We start from the raw sequence: 13,631 nt of genomic DNA on the forward strand, positions 1-13,631 counted from the left end.
TGTCTCTAAAACAGGAACAAATGTCCTACATGAAATTATCAGGCTACCTGGTCGTTGTCACAACTTGACAAAGAATCGACTGAGGAACCAGGTAAGAAATCGAACTTTTTTTTTTTTTTTTTTTTTTTTCTTTTTGCGGTATGCGGGCCTCTCACTCTTGTGGCCTCTCCCGTTGCAGAGCACAGGCTCCGGATGCGCAGGCCCAGCGGCCATGGCTCACGGGCCCAGCCGCTCCGCGTCATATGGGATCCTCCCAGACCGGGGCACGAACCCGTATCCCCTGCATCGGCAGGCGGACTCTCAACCACTGCGCCACCAGGGAGGCCCAGAAATCGAACTTTTAATACTGCTTTCGGCTCATGCCTCTAAAATGCCATCCTCTCTGTTTAGGGGGACGGAATCATCTTTCATATTTGAAGCCCCATCTTGCTTCCAGTACAGGAGCTTCTCCAGACACCAGCTCCGTGTCCTCACTCCGTCCAACTCGTGTCTAAGGCAACTTTGTACTTTGAGTGATCAGTTTAGTGGAACAAATGTTGCTCCTGTCTCGATTCTAAGCTCCCTGAGGGCAGAATAACGTGTTTAGAGAACATCCGGCTCTCATGTTGACCTCCTTGTCCCCTCATTCTGATCATAGTGTGATCTGAAGCTGGGGCTCCTTCTCTGGGTCTCACCAATGGAAGGAACCTGAGCTCTGAGTTCTCTCTTTCTCTCTGTCTACCTCTGTTTATCACACACACACACACCCTCTGAGCCACCCAACCACATGCCACACTTGGATGAAGCTGTATCTGATGGGTGAGACCCTTAGGCTAGCTCCACTGCTGGGCAGGGTCGCTGCACCCTAAGGGCAGCACCCAGCATCCACCAGCCACTCCTCTGTTTCCTCTTTTCCCTAAAGTCACTTGGGGGGTGACCCGATCCCTCGGCCTTTATGGATGATGAGACCTGCCATAACCAGATGGAGCCAGTCTCCCAGCACCAGCTCCCCCGATACCCCATGGGGCCGAGGCTGCCCCGAGTCTGGTTTCAAAGAGGAAGGAGTAGGAAGCAAAGAGCCTTGCTCAGTTCCCCTAACTCTGCTTAACCATTAACCCAAACTGGCGAAGTTAGCATTCACCAGACACCAGGGAGACCCACGGCATTGCCCCAGTCTTGGTAAAATAGTGTTTTGTTTCACTTTTAGGTGTAGACGTTTTCGAGGGTGGCAACCTCAGCAGGGATACCCCAAGGGAAGAGGAGCAAGAAAGAATTCTGTGCCCAAAGCCCGCCCCCAAATTCCTGAAATTCTTGTACTTAATAAATATTGTTAAAATGAAGATGTGTCTTAAAATTACAAATATTAGAAAATAGCACATTCACAAAAGTAATGTGTTTGGAGGCATTAGTATCTGAAGATTTCCCACCTACTGAGTCTCCTTAAAAGGTGGGCTACAGCATTTTCTGGTATTGGGACTGCATTTCACTTGCCCCTGAAAGGGCAGCATGTTTGATAAACACTCACTTATTCCTTGAGGTCAGACATCTCTGAATGAGCTTCTCCAGGGGTGTAAGCAGAGCAGGTGCCTTTCCCTTCATGGACCAGATGTTTGTGCAGTTGTTCATTATATAGGTCACATTGGATTATGGCTTTTGTTAACAAGTCACATTGGAGTTTAATGGTGGCGTTCTGTGTGTGTGTGTGTGTGTGTGTGTGTGCACGTGCATCTCTCTCTGGGCTGTGAACTCTCTGATGGGAGGAATCATGACGGCTGCATTGCCATGTCCCAACACCTGTCCCAACGTCAGAAATATAGGAGGAAGATCAATGAACCAATGGCGGCCACCAAAGCTGTCCTTACTCACACACGTGCCAACCAGTGTTGCTTGTTGGTTGCTGACGTTGCTCCTGGGCTCAGCCACGCAAGAGACTGTTCCATCAAAGAGCCCATATCTCTGCCCCGGGACCACATGTGGTCAAATCAGAACCCACCCTTGGATTTTTCTACCAAAGATATCAGTAAAGACAGTCCAATTTTGTGAGCATCACTAAGCTAGTAATCAGTTAAAAATGATTAGTGAGCCTCCAGCCTGCCAATAATCTATCTGCCCCTCCCGGCCACCATGATGCTAATCCAGATGACCCCCACCTCCTACATACTTTACTGTAAGTTTTCAAATTGCCCCTTGACTGGTTTGTCTGCTTGCTCACTTGGGTGTCCCCAGTCTGATTTCTATTCAGCTATCAAAGTCCAACTTCTAAAATGCAAAATGTGATCATTGTACTCTTTTGCTTAAAAACACTTCAGTGACCCAAGCTAAAGTACCGGCTCCTTAAAAAGGTCTGTATGATGACACATCATGATCCTGTCCACGCCCCATCTCCTGCCTTGTACCCTCCGCTCTTGACCTTTCAGTCTTGCCCCAGCCTTGTGGGTTGCCTGGAGCTCCTGGAAGACCGTCAGTGTCCCCTAAGAGACAAGAAATTCCTCCTCTCCCCTCCTCTGATCAACACTCTGTTTTATGTCCCCATGGGGCTCTCTGTGCCCCATCTCCCTGCAGCCTAAGTGACCCATTTCTTATGGATGTGTCTTGCTGAGGCAGGATTGCATGGCCACACTGTATTAACAGCTCCAAGACCAAGACCAAGCCCAAGGGCCCTGGAGGTGCCCATCGGTGATTCTAAAGAGATGGGCTGAATAAGAACCTGCCTTGGGAGCACTCCTATTATGGTTCAGGTAGGAAAAGAAGATGAAGCAACAGCAACACCGTTGGAGATGATGATCCCAGAGACAGTTGGGGGACAAGGCATGTGGGGCTTGGAGGTAGAGGGAGCGCATGGCCCAGCCTCAGTGGGGGAGTTTCCCCCCAGGGACAGAAGGGTCCCTTGGATCTGGGTCCCTGAGAAGTCTCAGTGCAGTGATGCCGTGGCAGTTGGACAGCAGGGGGTATAAGATGTGAGATCAAGGCCAGAAGGGACGACAGAAGAAATGGAGGAAGAGCAAGGGAAGATGCATAGGAGGTTTGTAAGTGTCGTCATGATGTTCACAAGCCACGTTAATCAAGCTTGGGGCTAGAAGTCAAATTCCAAGTTCAGGACTGAGGCAGTCTTGAAGTGGGGGGCCCGCCTCTGCACACGGCAGCCCTCGAGGGAAGGCTAGGGACAGCGTGGACAGTAGGGTGGAGGTGAGTGCCACTGGAGAGGGGCAGATTCCCAGCTGGACGGAAAGAAGCCGGGAAGAGGGTGCAAGTAAGAAAGACAAAACTCAGGGGAGGAGAATGGAAAATAGCAAGTAACCTGGTAGGTTTCTCTCAGCGGATTTGGGGAGGAGGCCATCTGTTGAGAGTTATCAGGATTTAGGTGGAAAACCTGAGAAACGGGAAACATTTGGTGTGGTCTCTGTGTCACAGATGCCCCAGGCTCTGCCTGATGAGAATCGGTTCTTGTTCTTGGTCCCGTATGAATGGATTTGTGTGAAGCAAATTCACAACGGCACCTCCAGATAAGACAAACTCCACAACAAGGACTACTGTACAGCACAGGAAACTATACTCAATATCTTGTAATAACCTCTAACGGAAAAGAATCTGAGAAAGAATATATGTATGTGTAACTGAATCGCGGTGCTGTACACCTGAAACTAACACAACATTGTAAGTCAACTATACTTCAATTAAAAAAAAAGAAGACAAACCCCAGCATGCACCTGAAGGCTTCCCAAAGACGTTCTTAAGTAAATTCTTTTATAAAACAAGGATGTATGTGTGTGTGTTGTAACCACGGCTTTGTAAGAAAAATCTCCCCAGTTTTCCACCCCTCCACTCCCCAAAATGGGAAAAGTTTTTATTTGATTGAAAGGCTTAAGACACTTCAAGTAAAATGCTGTTGCTTGAAAGCATTTATGCAAATCTAAACTCAGCCAGTCACAAACATTCTCAATGAACGATTACTCATAACTGTAGGCCCTAAACTGAGAGATTTTTCTTTTTCTGAAATACATGAGTTGCATTTCAGGAAAAATAAAATATATAACTCACCAAAAGAAATTATCAGACAAGACTCTAGAAATCTATCTGAAGCCAAGAGTGTAAGTTCAATTGGATCACATTGTAAAAGTCGTCATAAAAACTGCATTTTGGGGTCATTTTACATACCTTCCTCCATGTACACAAGACAAACTCGAGATGGCAGACCCAGATGTATGTTTCTGGACCTTTGACCTAATGTTTTTAAACATCTCTGTAAGTTTATTTTGCACATGTAGAGTTTTCAAGCATTGGCTATGATTGTTTTTGACTTCAAACCCTTTTTGCGAGCTCTATAAATAGAAGGTATTGATGTTTTTAAAAGGAATTTTCACTGTCTTGCATTTTCTCCAGTGAAAAGCTGAGTTCGGGAGCGTGTGTTTCTGTCGGCAACTACAGCTGTCCTTCACCTTGGGTGCTAACTATCATTCCTTCAAAAGAAGGAACACAAAGGAATGCATCCAGCTTGTTGAAATGCAATCTCTTGAAAGTGGCTTCCCATTTCTTTTAGAGCTATCAGTCCCCTGTGCTGCCTAGCTTCTAAAAGATGCTAAGAGCAGTGCAGACTTGGTCTCCCCCAGGGGAACAGAGGGTCTCGCTTCTGTGATCACGGGAACCCCTCTCCACCCAGGGGCGCAGGAATCAGTCACTTCCGGAGAGGGACCCTCTCACGTCACACGGCTTTGCTTCCAGCTTCAGGAGGTCTTACAAATAGGCATTTATGAATGCATCCCTGCAGCGGGGCTGGCTAAATCCCCATAAACTGTCTCTATGCAGAAAGTCAATGCTGCAGTGCGTGCCACGAGGACTGCCTCTTCTCTCCTTCTCCAATTAAAACAATTTCACCTTTTTTCTGAACCCAAGCTTCTCCCTCTTTTCCAATTTGATGTTATAACCTTGCAAATTTCTTCCAGTGACAAGGTTTTTTAGTCTCAATCTTGTCAATATTCTCCAAATCGCAGCTTGTTCACCTACATTCCTTGTCTGCCTCTACAATATTCATTTTGAAATAATATTCAGGGGAGGGTTCTCCACCATTATCACTCCCAAGTACCATTGAAAATATCTGCTCCCTGGGAAACATTACTAAGGAATTTTTGTAAGTTGCAATACTAGATGTGACCATAGCGTCTCTTCTCAACAGCGGGAGTGAAAGAGAAATACTAGGTGATAATGCAAATTACATGTATAGCAAAAAACAAAGGTGGAGGGAGAAATTAGCCACCCTCCTTCCTCCGTCCTCCACACCCACCCCTCCCTCACTCCACCATCTGTGCTGGCTCCAAACTGGATATCTCTATTAACAAAGCCCCACCCCACTGACTCTGCTTGAACATTCACCACCCTGCCTCCCACTCCTTTGGCCCCCAGAAAACCCAATTCCTAATGGTGATCCCTTTGTCTGCTGAGTTATGGTCTGAAAAGCCATTTCCTCCCCTTCATGGCGGAGGTTTCCAATGTCATCGGGTTTCAAATGTTCACTCAAGTTACAAATTAGGAGAAAAACTAAGGGTGTATCCCTTTCGAATTTTTTCCCAACAGTTTCTGGAACCCACTGAAGAAAGAACTCAATTCAGATTGCACTCAGCCCAAGAAAATAAGAACTCCCTTCCCACGGACTACTGGAGTTTATTAGAAACACTTCTTCATCACACAATCAGTATTTTATTAAAAAATTAATGCCTGTGAAATGAGTTTTTGATACAAAGCAGCATGGCTGTGACTTTTGGGGGGGGTGATTAAAAACATTAATCTCTTCAATAATTCATCTTTTATTCCTTTAGCCTTACTAAATATTAAACAGGTTAAAGTTAAATATTTGAAAACGAAATGAAGCTGGAGTCTCCCAGGGAGGGCAGATGGGTGAGACGCTGCAAGGTCGCTGCCTGCTGTCGGTGTTTTGTAAGACGTGGGGATCGGGCACTGCTGGCTGTTGTGGGTCAGGTATTTTCTTTGCTTGGATGGTACCTGGTGGGCGATTGAGGTGTTCATGCCTTTATCCTCATCTAGGAGCTGCAGACCACGTCACAAAGGGTTTCTGTGATTGACAACAAAAGTGGGACTTTTGAAACATGAAAGGAGAACCCAGGTCACCGGTCCACCCAGGTCAGAGAGAAAGGGAGAGTTGACCGTCTTTGACCGTGGTCAGCCTGGCAGGCTGGCTGGGTTATCAGAACCCCTGGCTTTTGTTCATCCACCCCCAGCCCCTCAGCTGCCACCACTTGCCCCCCAGTCTGGTTAATGGCAGCAACAGCAGGGGCCCTGTCTTGCTAAATCATATATATACATAATGCCATCTGAGTTGATCCAAGCAAAGAGAAATTCCTCTCTTATTTGGCCCCCTGATAACACACATCTTTTAATTATTAGCAGTATTGTTTCCTTTAGAGAAATTAATTTTAGAATGAGTGCTTGGGACATCCCTTCCCAAGTAATTTTCCTCCAGTGCTTTCTATCCAGTGTATCAGCAAGGTCTCATCTCTGTGACACCGTGTTAAGAATGATGACAATTACTACACTATCCGTGTGGAAAAAAAGAAGAAAAAAACCCTCTTTTCCTTTGAAATGGTATGTATGTACGTAGGGACTGAGATTGCTTCAAAGTGAGAAGCATCTTGTATTGTAAAAGTGCACAGCAGCAGAAACGCATGCTTGTTCTATGATGGTCTCCCAGAAACCTCATCCCAGAACAGGAAACTTGCATCTACTGCTCACCAACCGACATCCCAGAATGAATCACTGAAGGTCAAATCTCGCTGTGGGGATGATTCTGAATCCAGCCACGAAAAAATATCTCAACCTATTAGAAGAGGGTAAAGTTTACCGTATCTAAATTTGACCTTCTGCTTAGCGAGCTTCCGTAAACAAGCCCGGAATGTCATCACCCGGGAAACAGGTGGGATGGCCTTGAGGCTTTTTGAGGCACATAGGTCCTGGGATGGGCCGGGGTGGAGGGGGGCGGATCTACCTGGGCTTTTCCCCCTTGTCCCCTCCCTCCTCCTACATGAGTGCTGCCAGCCTCCTGACAAGCCAGCCCGTCAGCACACACTCTGTTCAGGCTGGAACTCTCACATAGAGAAGCTTTCTGAGGATGGCAACACGGTTTTTCACAAAGTAGAGAAGCTGTAAGCTGAGAATGGACTGGAAATACAATGAAAATGCTAATTGGCGACACTGATCCACTTTCATGTTTTATTAATGACATCTGCACCATATTTGTCAAATAATTTACATAATATGTTAATTCTCCTAAAGAGGGGAGAATGGGAGCTGGTAATTGCATAGAAAATCAGTGCTTCCCCTGCCTGTGCGAAATCTACATAATGATTCCGATATGTCTATATATTAATAGAGACCCTTATTGGGCTTAGGTTACATTTAAAAGTCAGTCAAGATTAAATTTTTAAATCTACTTTTTGAGACTCATTAGTAAATGTGCATCTTGGCTTTGGACCTGGTATAATAGTTTTGTTTTAGAGAATTAGGAAAGACTCAGTAGCAAACGAGGCACCCATGAAATGAGATACAAGACTGTTTTGAGCTCAGAATCTGGTGGCCAGTACTTCCATGTGACTTCTGGAATCTCCCGTCATTTTATTGGTTAACTTTTCACTCTGGCACTTTTTTTTCATATAATATGGAAATGCCACACTATGACTCCCATCCTTAAGAAGAGGGACTTATCAAATTTTTCTAGAACTTTCTATGGAGGCAATGAAAACACCAGGCAAAGGAACCAGTTTAAGGAAAATAGACTTTGGGCCGTCACTGCCCACGTGCACATGGTAAAGCCAGGAGAGATGCTGGTTCAGGGAATTTTAAGTAACACTCAAGTGTTGCTTTTTATTTTAAAGATGCTGGGTTACAGTGATGTCTCATGATGCTCCATCAAGCTTTACCTTTTCAAAGTTTAACAAGTTACCCTTCACTTAACATTAATGAGTGCTGGTCATCTAGGGAAGCCCAATTCTGTTTTTAAAAAATAAAATTGGATTTCTCCTTCTTCCCAGCCCACTGCCGATTTGTAAGTTAGCCAAGCTCATTTGCAGTACTAGGAGACTTCCAAGCCAGTGTGCTAAGTTGAATCACTATGTTCTAAAACCTATTAAAGGAGGCTTTCTAGAGCACATTCCTCAGGCCCAGAAACATGGTAGTCACTGAAAAATCTAAGTGAATTTTTCTCTGCATTCACTGCTTTGAACTTATGAGGATCAAATAGGAAACCGGGGATCCCTCTCTTTTTTGCCTTTGAATTCTGGAAGATGCTGCTTAGGGAATCGAGGCAGTGTTAACTGTGACCACATCTGTAGTGAGGATAACTAACTGCTCTAAGAAGATGCAGAAAAAATGAAAAACCTTTTTTTGATAAGTCACCCACTCCTTCCTCTATTTAGGGAGCTTAGTGGCCTCCCAGTAGCATAAGTATTGGGAGGAAAATGCTGGACTCTTCAACATTGGTCCAAATAAAACATAGTCACATTGTTACTTGGAGAGAAACCAAATTGACCTGAGTACGTGGTTTCTCACTTCACCTTTAATATCAAGCAACTTTTGAGCTCCTTTGAGAATTCAGAATATTCTAGTTATGCTATGGGGTAGTGCTGGTATACAAGTTCATTTCACCCGTTCCTTCATTTGTTCACTGAATGCCTACTATGCGCCAGATTCTATGCCCCGTGATAGTACTGATGTCTTGAGAGGCTGCCTCTCTGAAGATTGGGGGTAATTAATTAAAGTTTAATTACTTAATTAATTAAAGTTCCCCAAACTCTATTTTTCAGTGACAAGTTTCTGAGGCCTGATTCCTGAGTCTGCTTTGTCTTTGACAACCTGGTTTCTCTCTGTGAACATGGGGAGATGAAATGGGATGTTCAGGACTTTGGCACCATCGCTGTGTGGATTATAATTGTCTAGATTTATGCTATCCTGGTTTACCTATACTCAAACCCCTGTAAACTCACCTGACCTCAGAACCAAGAAGCTACAGTGAATGTGGTGGGATGCCTACTGTTTTTTCAACAGCAGAATTAAATCTTTCACTGAAAAGGTCAACAGACAATGGATTCTTCAAACACCCTCCCCGATAACTTCCTCCAAACAAGCCAAAGAACCTGACACCAGCCTCAGTTCTGGTGGAAGCCTGTGCACGTATCCATCCAGGCTCACCCCTGACATCGGAGGGGTCAGGGTAAGAGTAAAAATCAAAGCCGGCACACCCTGTCTCAGTATTTAAGAGACACAAATCAAACTAACTACTATGGTCTGAATGTTTGTGTCCCTTCAAAATTCACATGTTGGAATCCTAACGCCCAGTGTGTTCTTAGGAGGTAGCAGCCTTTGGGAGGAGGTTAGGTCCTGGGAGCAGAGCCCTCATGACTGGGGTTAGTGCCCTTATAGAAGGGACGCCAAGAGCTCCCCAGCCCCTTCTGCCATGTGAGGACACAGTGAGAAGTCTGCGACCCGAAGAGCCCCCTGTCCTAACCACGTTAACACCCTGATTTGCAGATGTCCAATCCCCAGAACTGTGAGCAATAAATTTCTGCTGTTTGTAAGCCACCCTGGTTGTGGTATTTGGTTACAGCGGTACAGATGGACTAAGACACTAACAAACAGCTGAATCAAATGCACCTTATCCTCGCCCCGACAAACATGTCTTTATAATTACAAAATAAATTACACATGCTCCGTTCTAGACGTTCTGCTGATAGACCGGAGATGTCTGGACGCGTGATAAAGTAGTTGCATATAAAACGAATAAATTATGATACATTCGTCACATACTATTTTCCTTGCCTTTATTTTTAAAAATTCACTAATTTTGGTGCTATCATCAAGACTTTTCTCACATAATTTGTGTTCTACTGACAGTAGTAGCACACTAAGCAATCTTTCTTGGATCGTTGTAGTTTTCAGATTTTCGTTGGCAGTTTTTGTTATTTCAATTTGGAAAAATATCCCACAGCTGGAACAAAAGAAACTGAAATTATAAATAAAATTCTTGAAGCAATTCATAGATTTGAAAATAAACTATGAGTTTTACATACCATGTTAAAACACTGTAATGTGGTTATGAGGGATGAATCATTATTATTGCAGATAATATAAAATATTTTAATTTTCTCATACAAATGACTATTATTTATATAGCAATGTTTACTTAAATCAGTAGGTGGATCCACAAAATATTTCTGTAGTCCTTTCAAATGTTTCAATGCAGGGAAATTTTAAATTAAACCAAAAAGAGATGGAAGTTGTTTGTGATCAGAGCAGTCTCCTTAAAAATTCATCTGAGGGGCTTCCCTGGTGGCGCAGTGGTTGAGAGTCCGCCTGCTGATGCAGGGGACACGGGTTCATGCCCCGGTCCGGGAAGATCCCACATGCCGCTGAGCGGCTGGGCCCGTGAGCCATGGCCGCTGAGCCTGCGCGTCCAGAGCCTGTGCTCCACAGCAGGAGAGGCCACAATAGTGAGAGGCCCGCATACCGCAAAAAAAAAAAAAAAAGAAAAAAAAATTCATTCGAGGATTATTTGCATTGCACAGATTTTTAAGGATTTTTGCATCTTCCTCCTAATAGTCCTACAAAGTATGAACCATGAATTAGTGAACAACAAAATTTTACATCAAAATATTTAAACATGCTGAAATGTGCTTTTGAAAATTTAATACAAGTCTTATTAACTTCTTTACTAAAAATAATTCACAGTTTTTTGTTTAATATCCATTGAGTTCCCAGCTAAAAAATTGGTATCATACTTCAACCTCATAACACCTAGACCTACACACATACACATTTAAGAGTAACTTGACTTATTTAATGTGGCAAAATGTCCCCTGATCTGTCTTTTACAACTTTTGTGAAATCGGTGCTGATTCACAAATACCTTTGGGGCAAAAATCGGTACATAAAGCAGAGCAAGGTAACGGAAGCCGTGCGTTACTGGGAAATCATATCTCGTTATGCAAACACCTATTACTGCATCTGTGCTGTCTGAGAGGAAGGATCTGACAAGCTAATTAATTTGTTTTTCCTTTTACCTCATTCTTTCTGCCTCAAATCCCCTCTGCTCTGAGGAGCAGGGCTGTTGGACAGCAGGACCACCATAGATCTCTGTGCATTCGGTCGCTATTTATGTCAAAGATGCAGTGGCCGATGCAGAGAAGGGATTCCCAGGGTACACGTGGGCGTGGTGGGATATTCAGAGGCCTGGCTCTCACTGGGACCATGCTAGCCTTCAGCAGCTGGGCACCTGGCAAACAAAGGTAGGGGCTGCTTTATTGCTGGACGGCCAGACCATTATATGGCAGATGATGAACACCACATTTGCTTGGCACCGTCAAGGCCCTCAAACAACGTATTAAATGGATGAGTAACAGACCAGAGGAGGGCAGAAGAAATGAGGAGAAACAAGGGTCCTGCATCTGCCATGAAGACAGACAGCACATCAACAATTGCGTGATGATTTGGGGACGTTTATCAGGTATAAGTGGACAGGAAGAGGCACCCAACCTGCCAAAGCAGGTGCTCTCTCCTCCCTGGACCTTTGCAGATGGAGCCATATAGGTGAGCAGGTGGGGCTCGGCCTGACCTTCTCATGCCAGCTGGGGACTGCCTGGTCACAACACTGTCAACTGTTAAACGTTCAGTTAACTATTTGAGGCTTTGCTTCTGTAACGTCAATATGTCCTTTGCAACCCCAAAGAAAATACCAGAATATAGCCAGAAAGGGAGGCTGTCCTGCAGGGGTTTCCACACCCCGCTGAAGATGGGGAGCCAGACCGAGCCAGAGCCTCCCGCCTGGAGCTGCCCTGCTGAGGCATCTGCACCCACCACCTTCCTCCGGAGGGGTGAGAGGTGGGACAGAGAACAGAAGGAAAGAGAAGCTCAAGAAACTAGAATGGATCTAGAATAGAACATTAACACCAATGTGTGGTCATAACAAACAGAGATTACACCTGAGTACACCTGTCTGTCATGGGCTTACCTGCCTCCGTCACCACGTGCTCAGCTCCGCAAGGAGAAGGACTAAATATTATTCATCTCTGAATCCCCAGAGGTTCGTATTGTGCCTGGAAGGTAACAGACATGCAGAAACGTCTGCTGTTGCCTGAATCTCTGCAGCCTCTGAATTGCACATTTTGAGAATTCAACGTTCAACTCTCCTGACACCCAGCATGTCCTGGGGCTTAAGTTATGTAACCTCACCTCCTCTTTTTGTACCAAACAGGCAAAGTTTTAATGAGGTTCACGTCTCCCAAACTCTGGTTCTAGAACATAGCTTGGGGTGGGGGGTGGGGGCACCTGGATTGTGAATTTTTTGAAACAACCTATATTACATTAGGGTTTTCAAACCAGAACTTGATACAGAAACAGCTCAGAGTTTTATTATGATGGAGCAGGAATGGTTACAGGAGATAAATGGTTCTAGTCTCTCTCTGTTTTCCATAAACACGGGTTGAACATTCATCCCATCAAAGCAAATGTATCTCCACCGTTTACTTGATAAGCATGAACATACCCACAGAGTGGGTTATTTCAGCCCATCCGCCGGTACCTCCTTGATAAAGAATTTTTCCCGTCTGTCACAGTGGACACCATGTGCTCAGGGAGCTGGGATCATCTTTCATGCATCTCTATAGCCTAAGCACCTCATGTGGGTTCTCGAATATGGTAGTTGTTCAATAAATGCACAAAGGAGGAAGAGAGAAAGGAAGAAATAAAGGAAGGGAAGAAAAGAAGAAATAGAAATAAGGGATGCAAGGAAAAGAGCGGGTGCTTCTTTCTCTGCCATAAAGGCAACACCAGCTCTGCAATGTTTCTCAGGCTATGGTTATTTTGGTCAATGGTTATCAAATTTCAGATTGTCCGTGAATAACTGGGGAGCATGTTAAACTATCAGTCACCCCGCTGTTGACCTCCCTATTCAGTATGTCTGGAGGAGTGGCCGGGAGTCTGCTTTCCTCACGAGGCCTCCAGGTGACAGTGATGGACATGGCCGAGAACAACATGAGGGAACCATAGCTTTCTCTCTCATCTGTGTCAGCTCTTGCTTCAGGTAGTTAAAAGCCCCGTGAGGTGCGTGAACCTTTAGGATTGTCATGTTCTCTTGATGAATTGGCCCCCTATCATTATAAATGAGCTGTTTTATCCCATAAGTGTTTTTGTGTTTTTTTTTTAAATAAATTTATTTATTTATTTTTGGCTGTGTTGGGTCTTCGTTGCTGTGCGTGGGCTTTCTCTAGTTGCATCAACTGGGGGCTACTCTTCCTTGCGGTGTGTGGGCTTCTCATTGCGGTGGCTTCTCTTGCTGCGGAGCACGAGCTCTAGGCGGCGGGCTTTAGTAGTTGTGACACGTGGGCTCAGTAGTTGTGACTCATGGGCTCTAGAGCGCAGGCTTAGTAGTTGTGGCACACGGGCTTAGTTGCTCTGTGGCATGTGGGATCATCCCAAAGTAGGGCTCGAACCCGTGTCCCCTGCCTTGGCAGGAGGATCCCTAACCACTGCGCCACCAGGGAAGCCCCCATAAGTGTTTTGATGGCTGAAATACAGAAGGGTTTTCACTGTCCCTGATGCCATAGGAATAACAGCTAATGTCACACACAATTAGGGCACACACTGCCTGGCCATCA

Source organism: Mesoplodon bidens (assembly GCF_964165515.1).
Source record: "Mesoplodon bidens genome assembly, chromosome: 17".
Lineage (NCBI taxonomy): Eukaryota > Metazoa > Chordata > Mammalia > Artiodactyla > Ziphiidae > Mesoplodon > Mesoplodon bidens.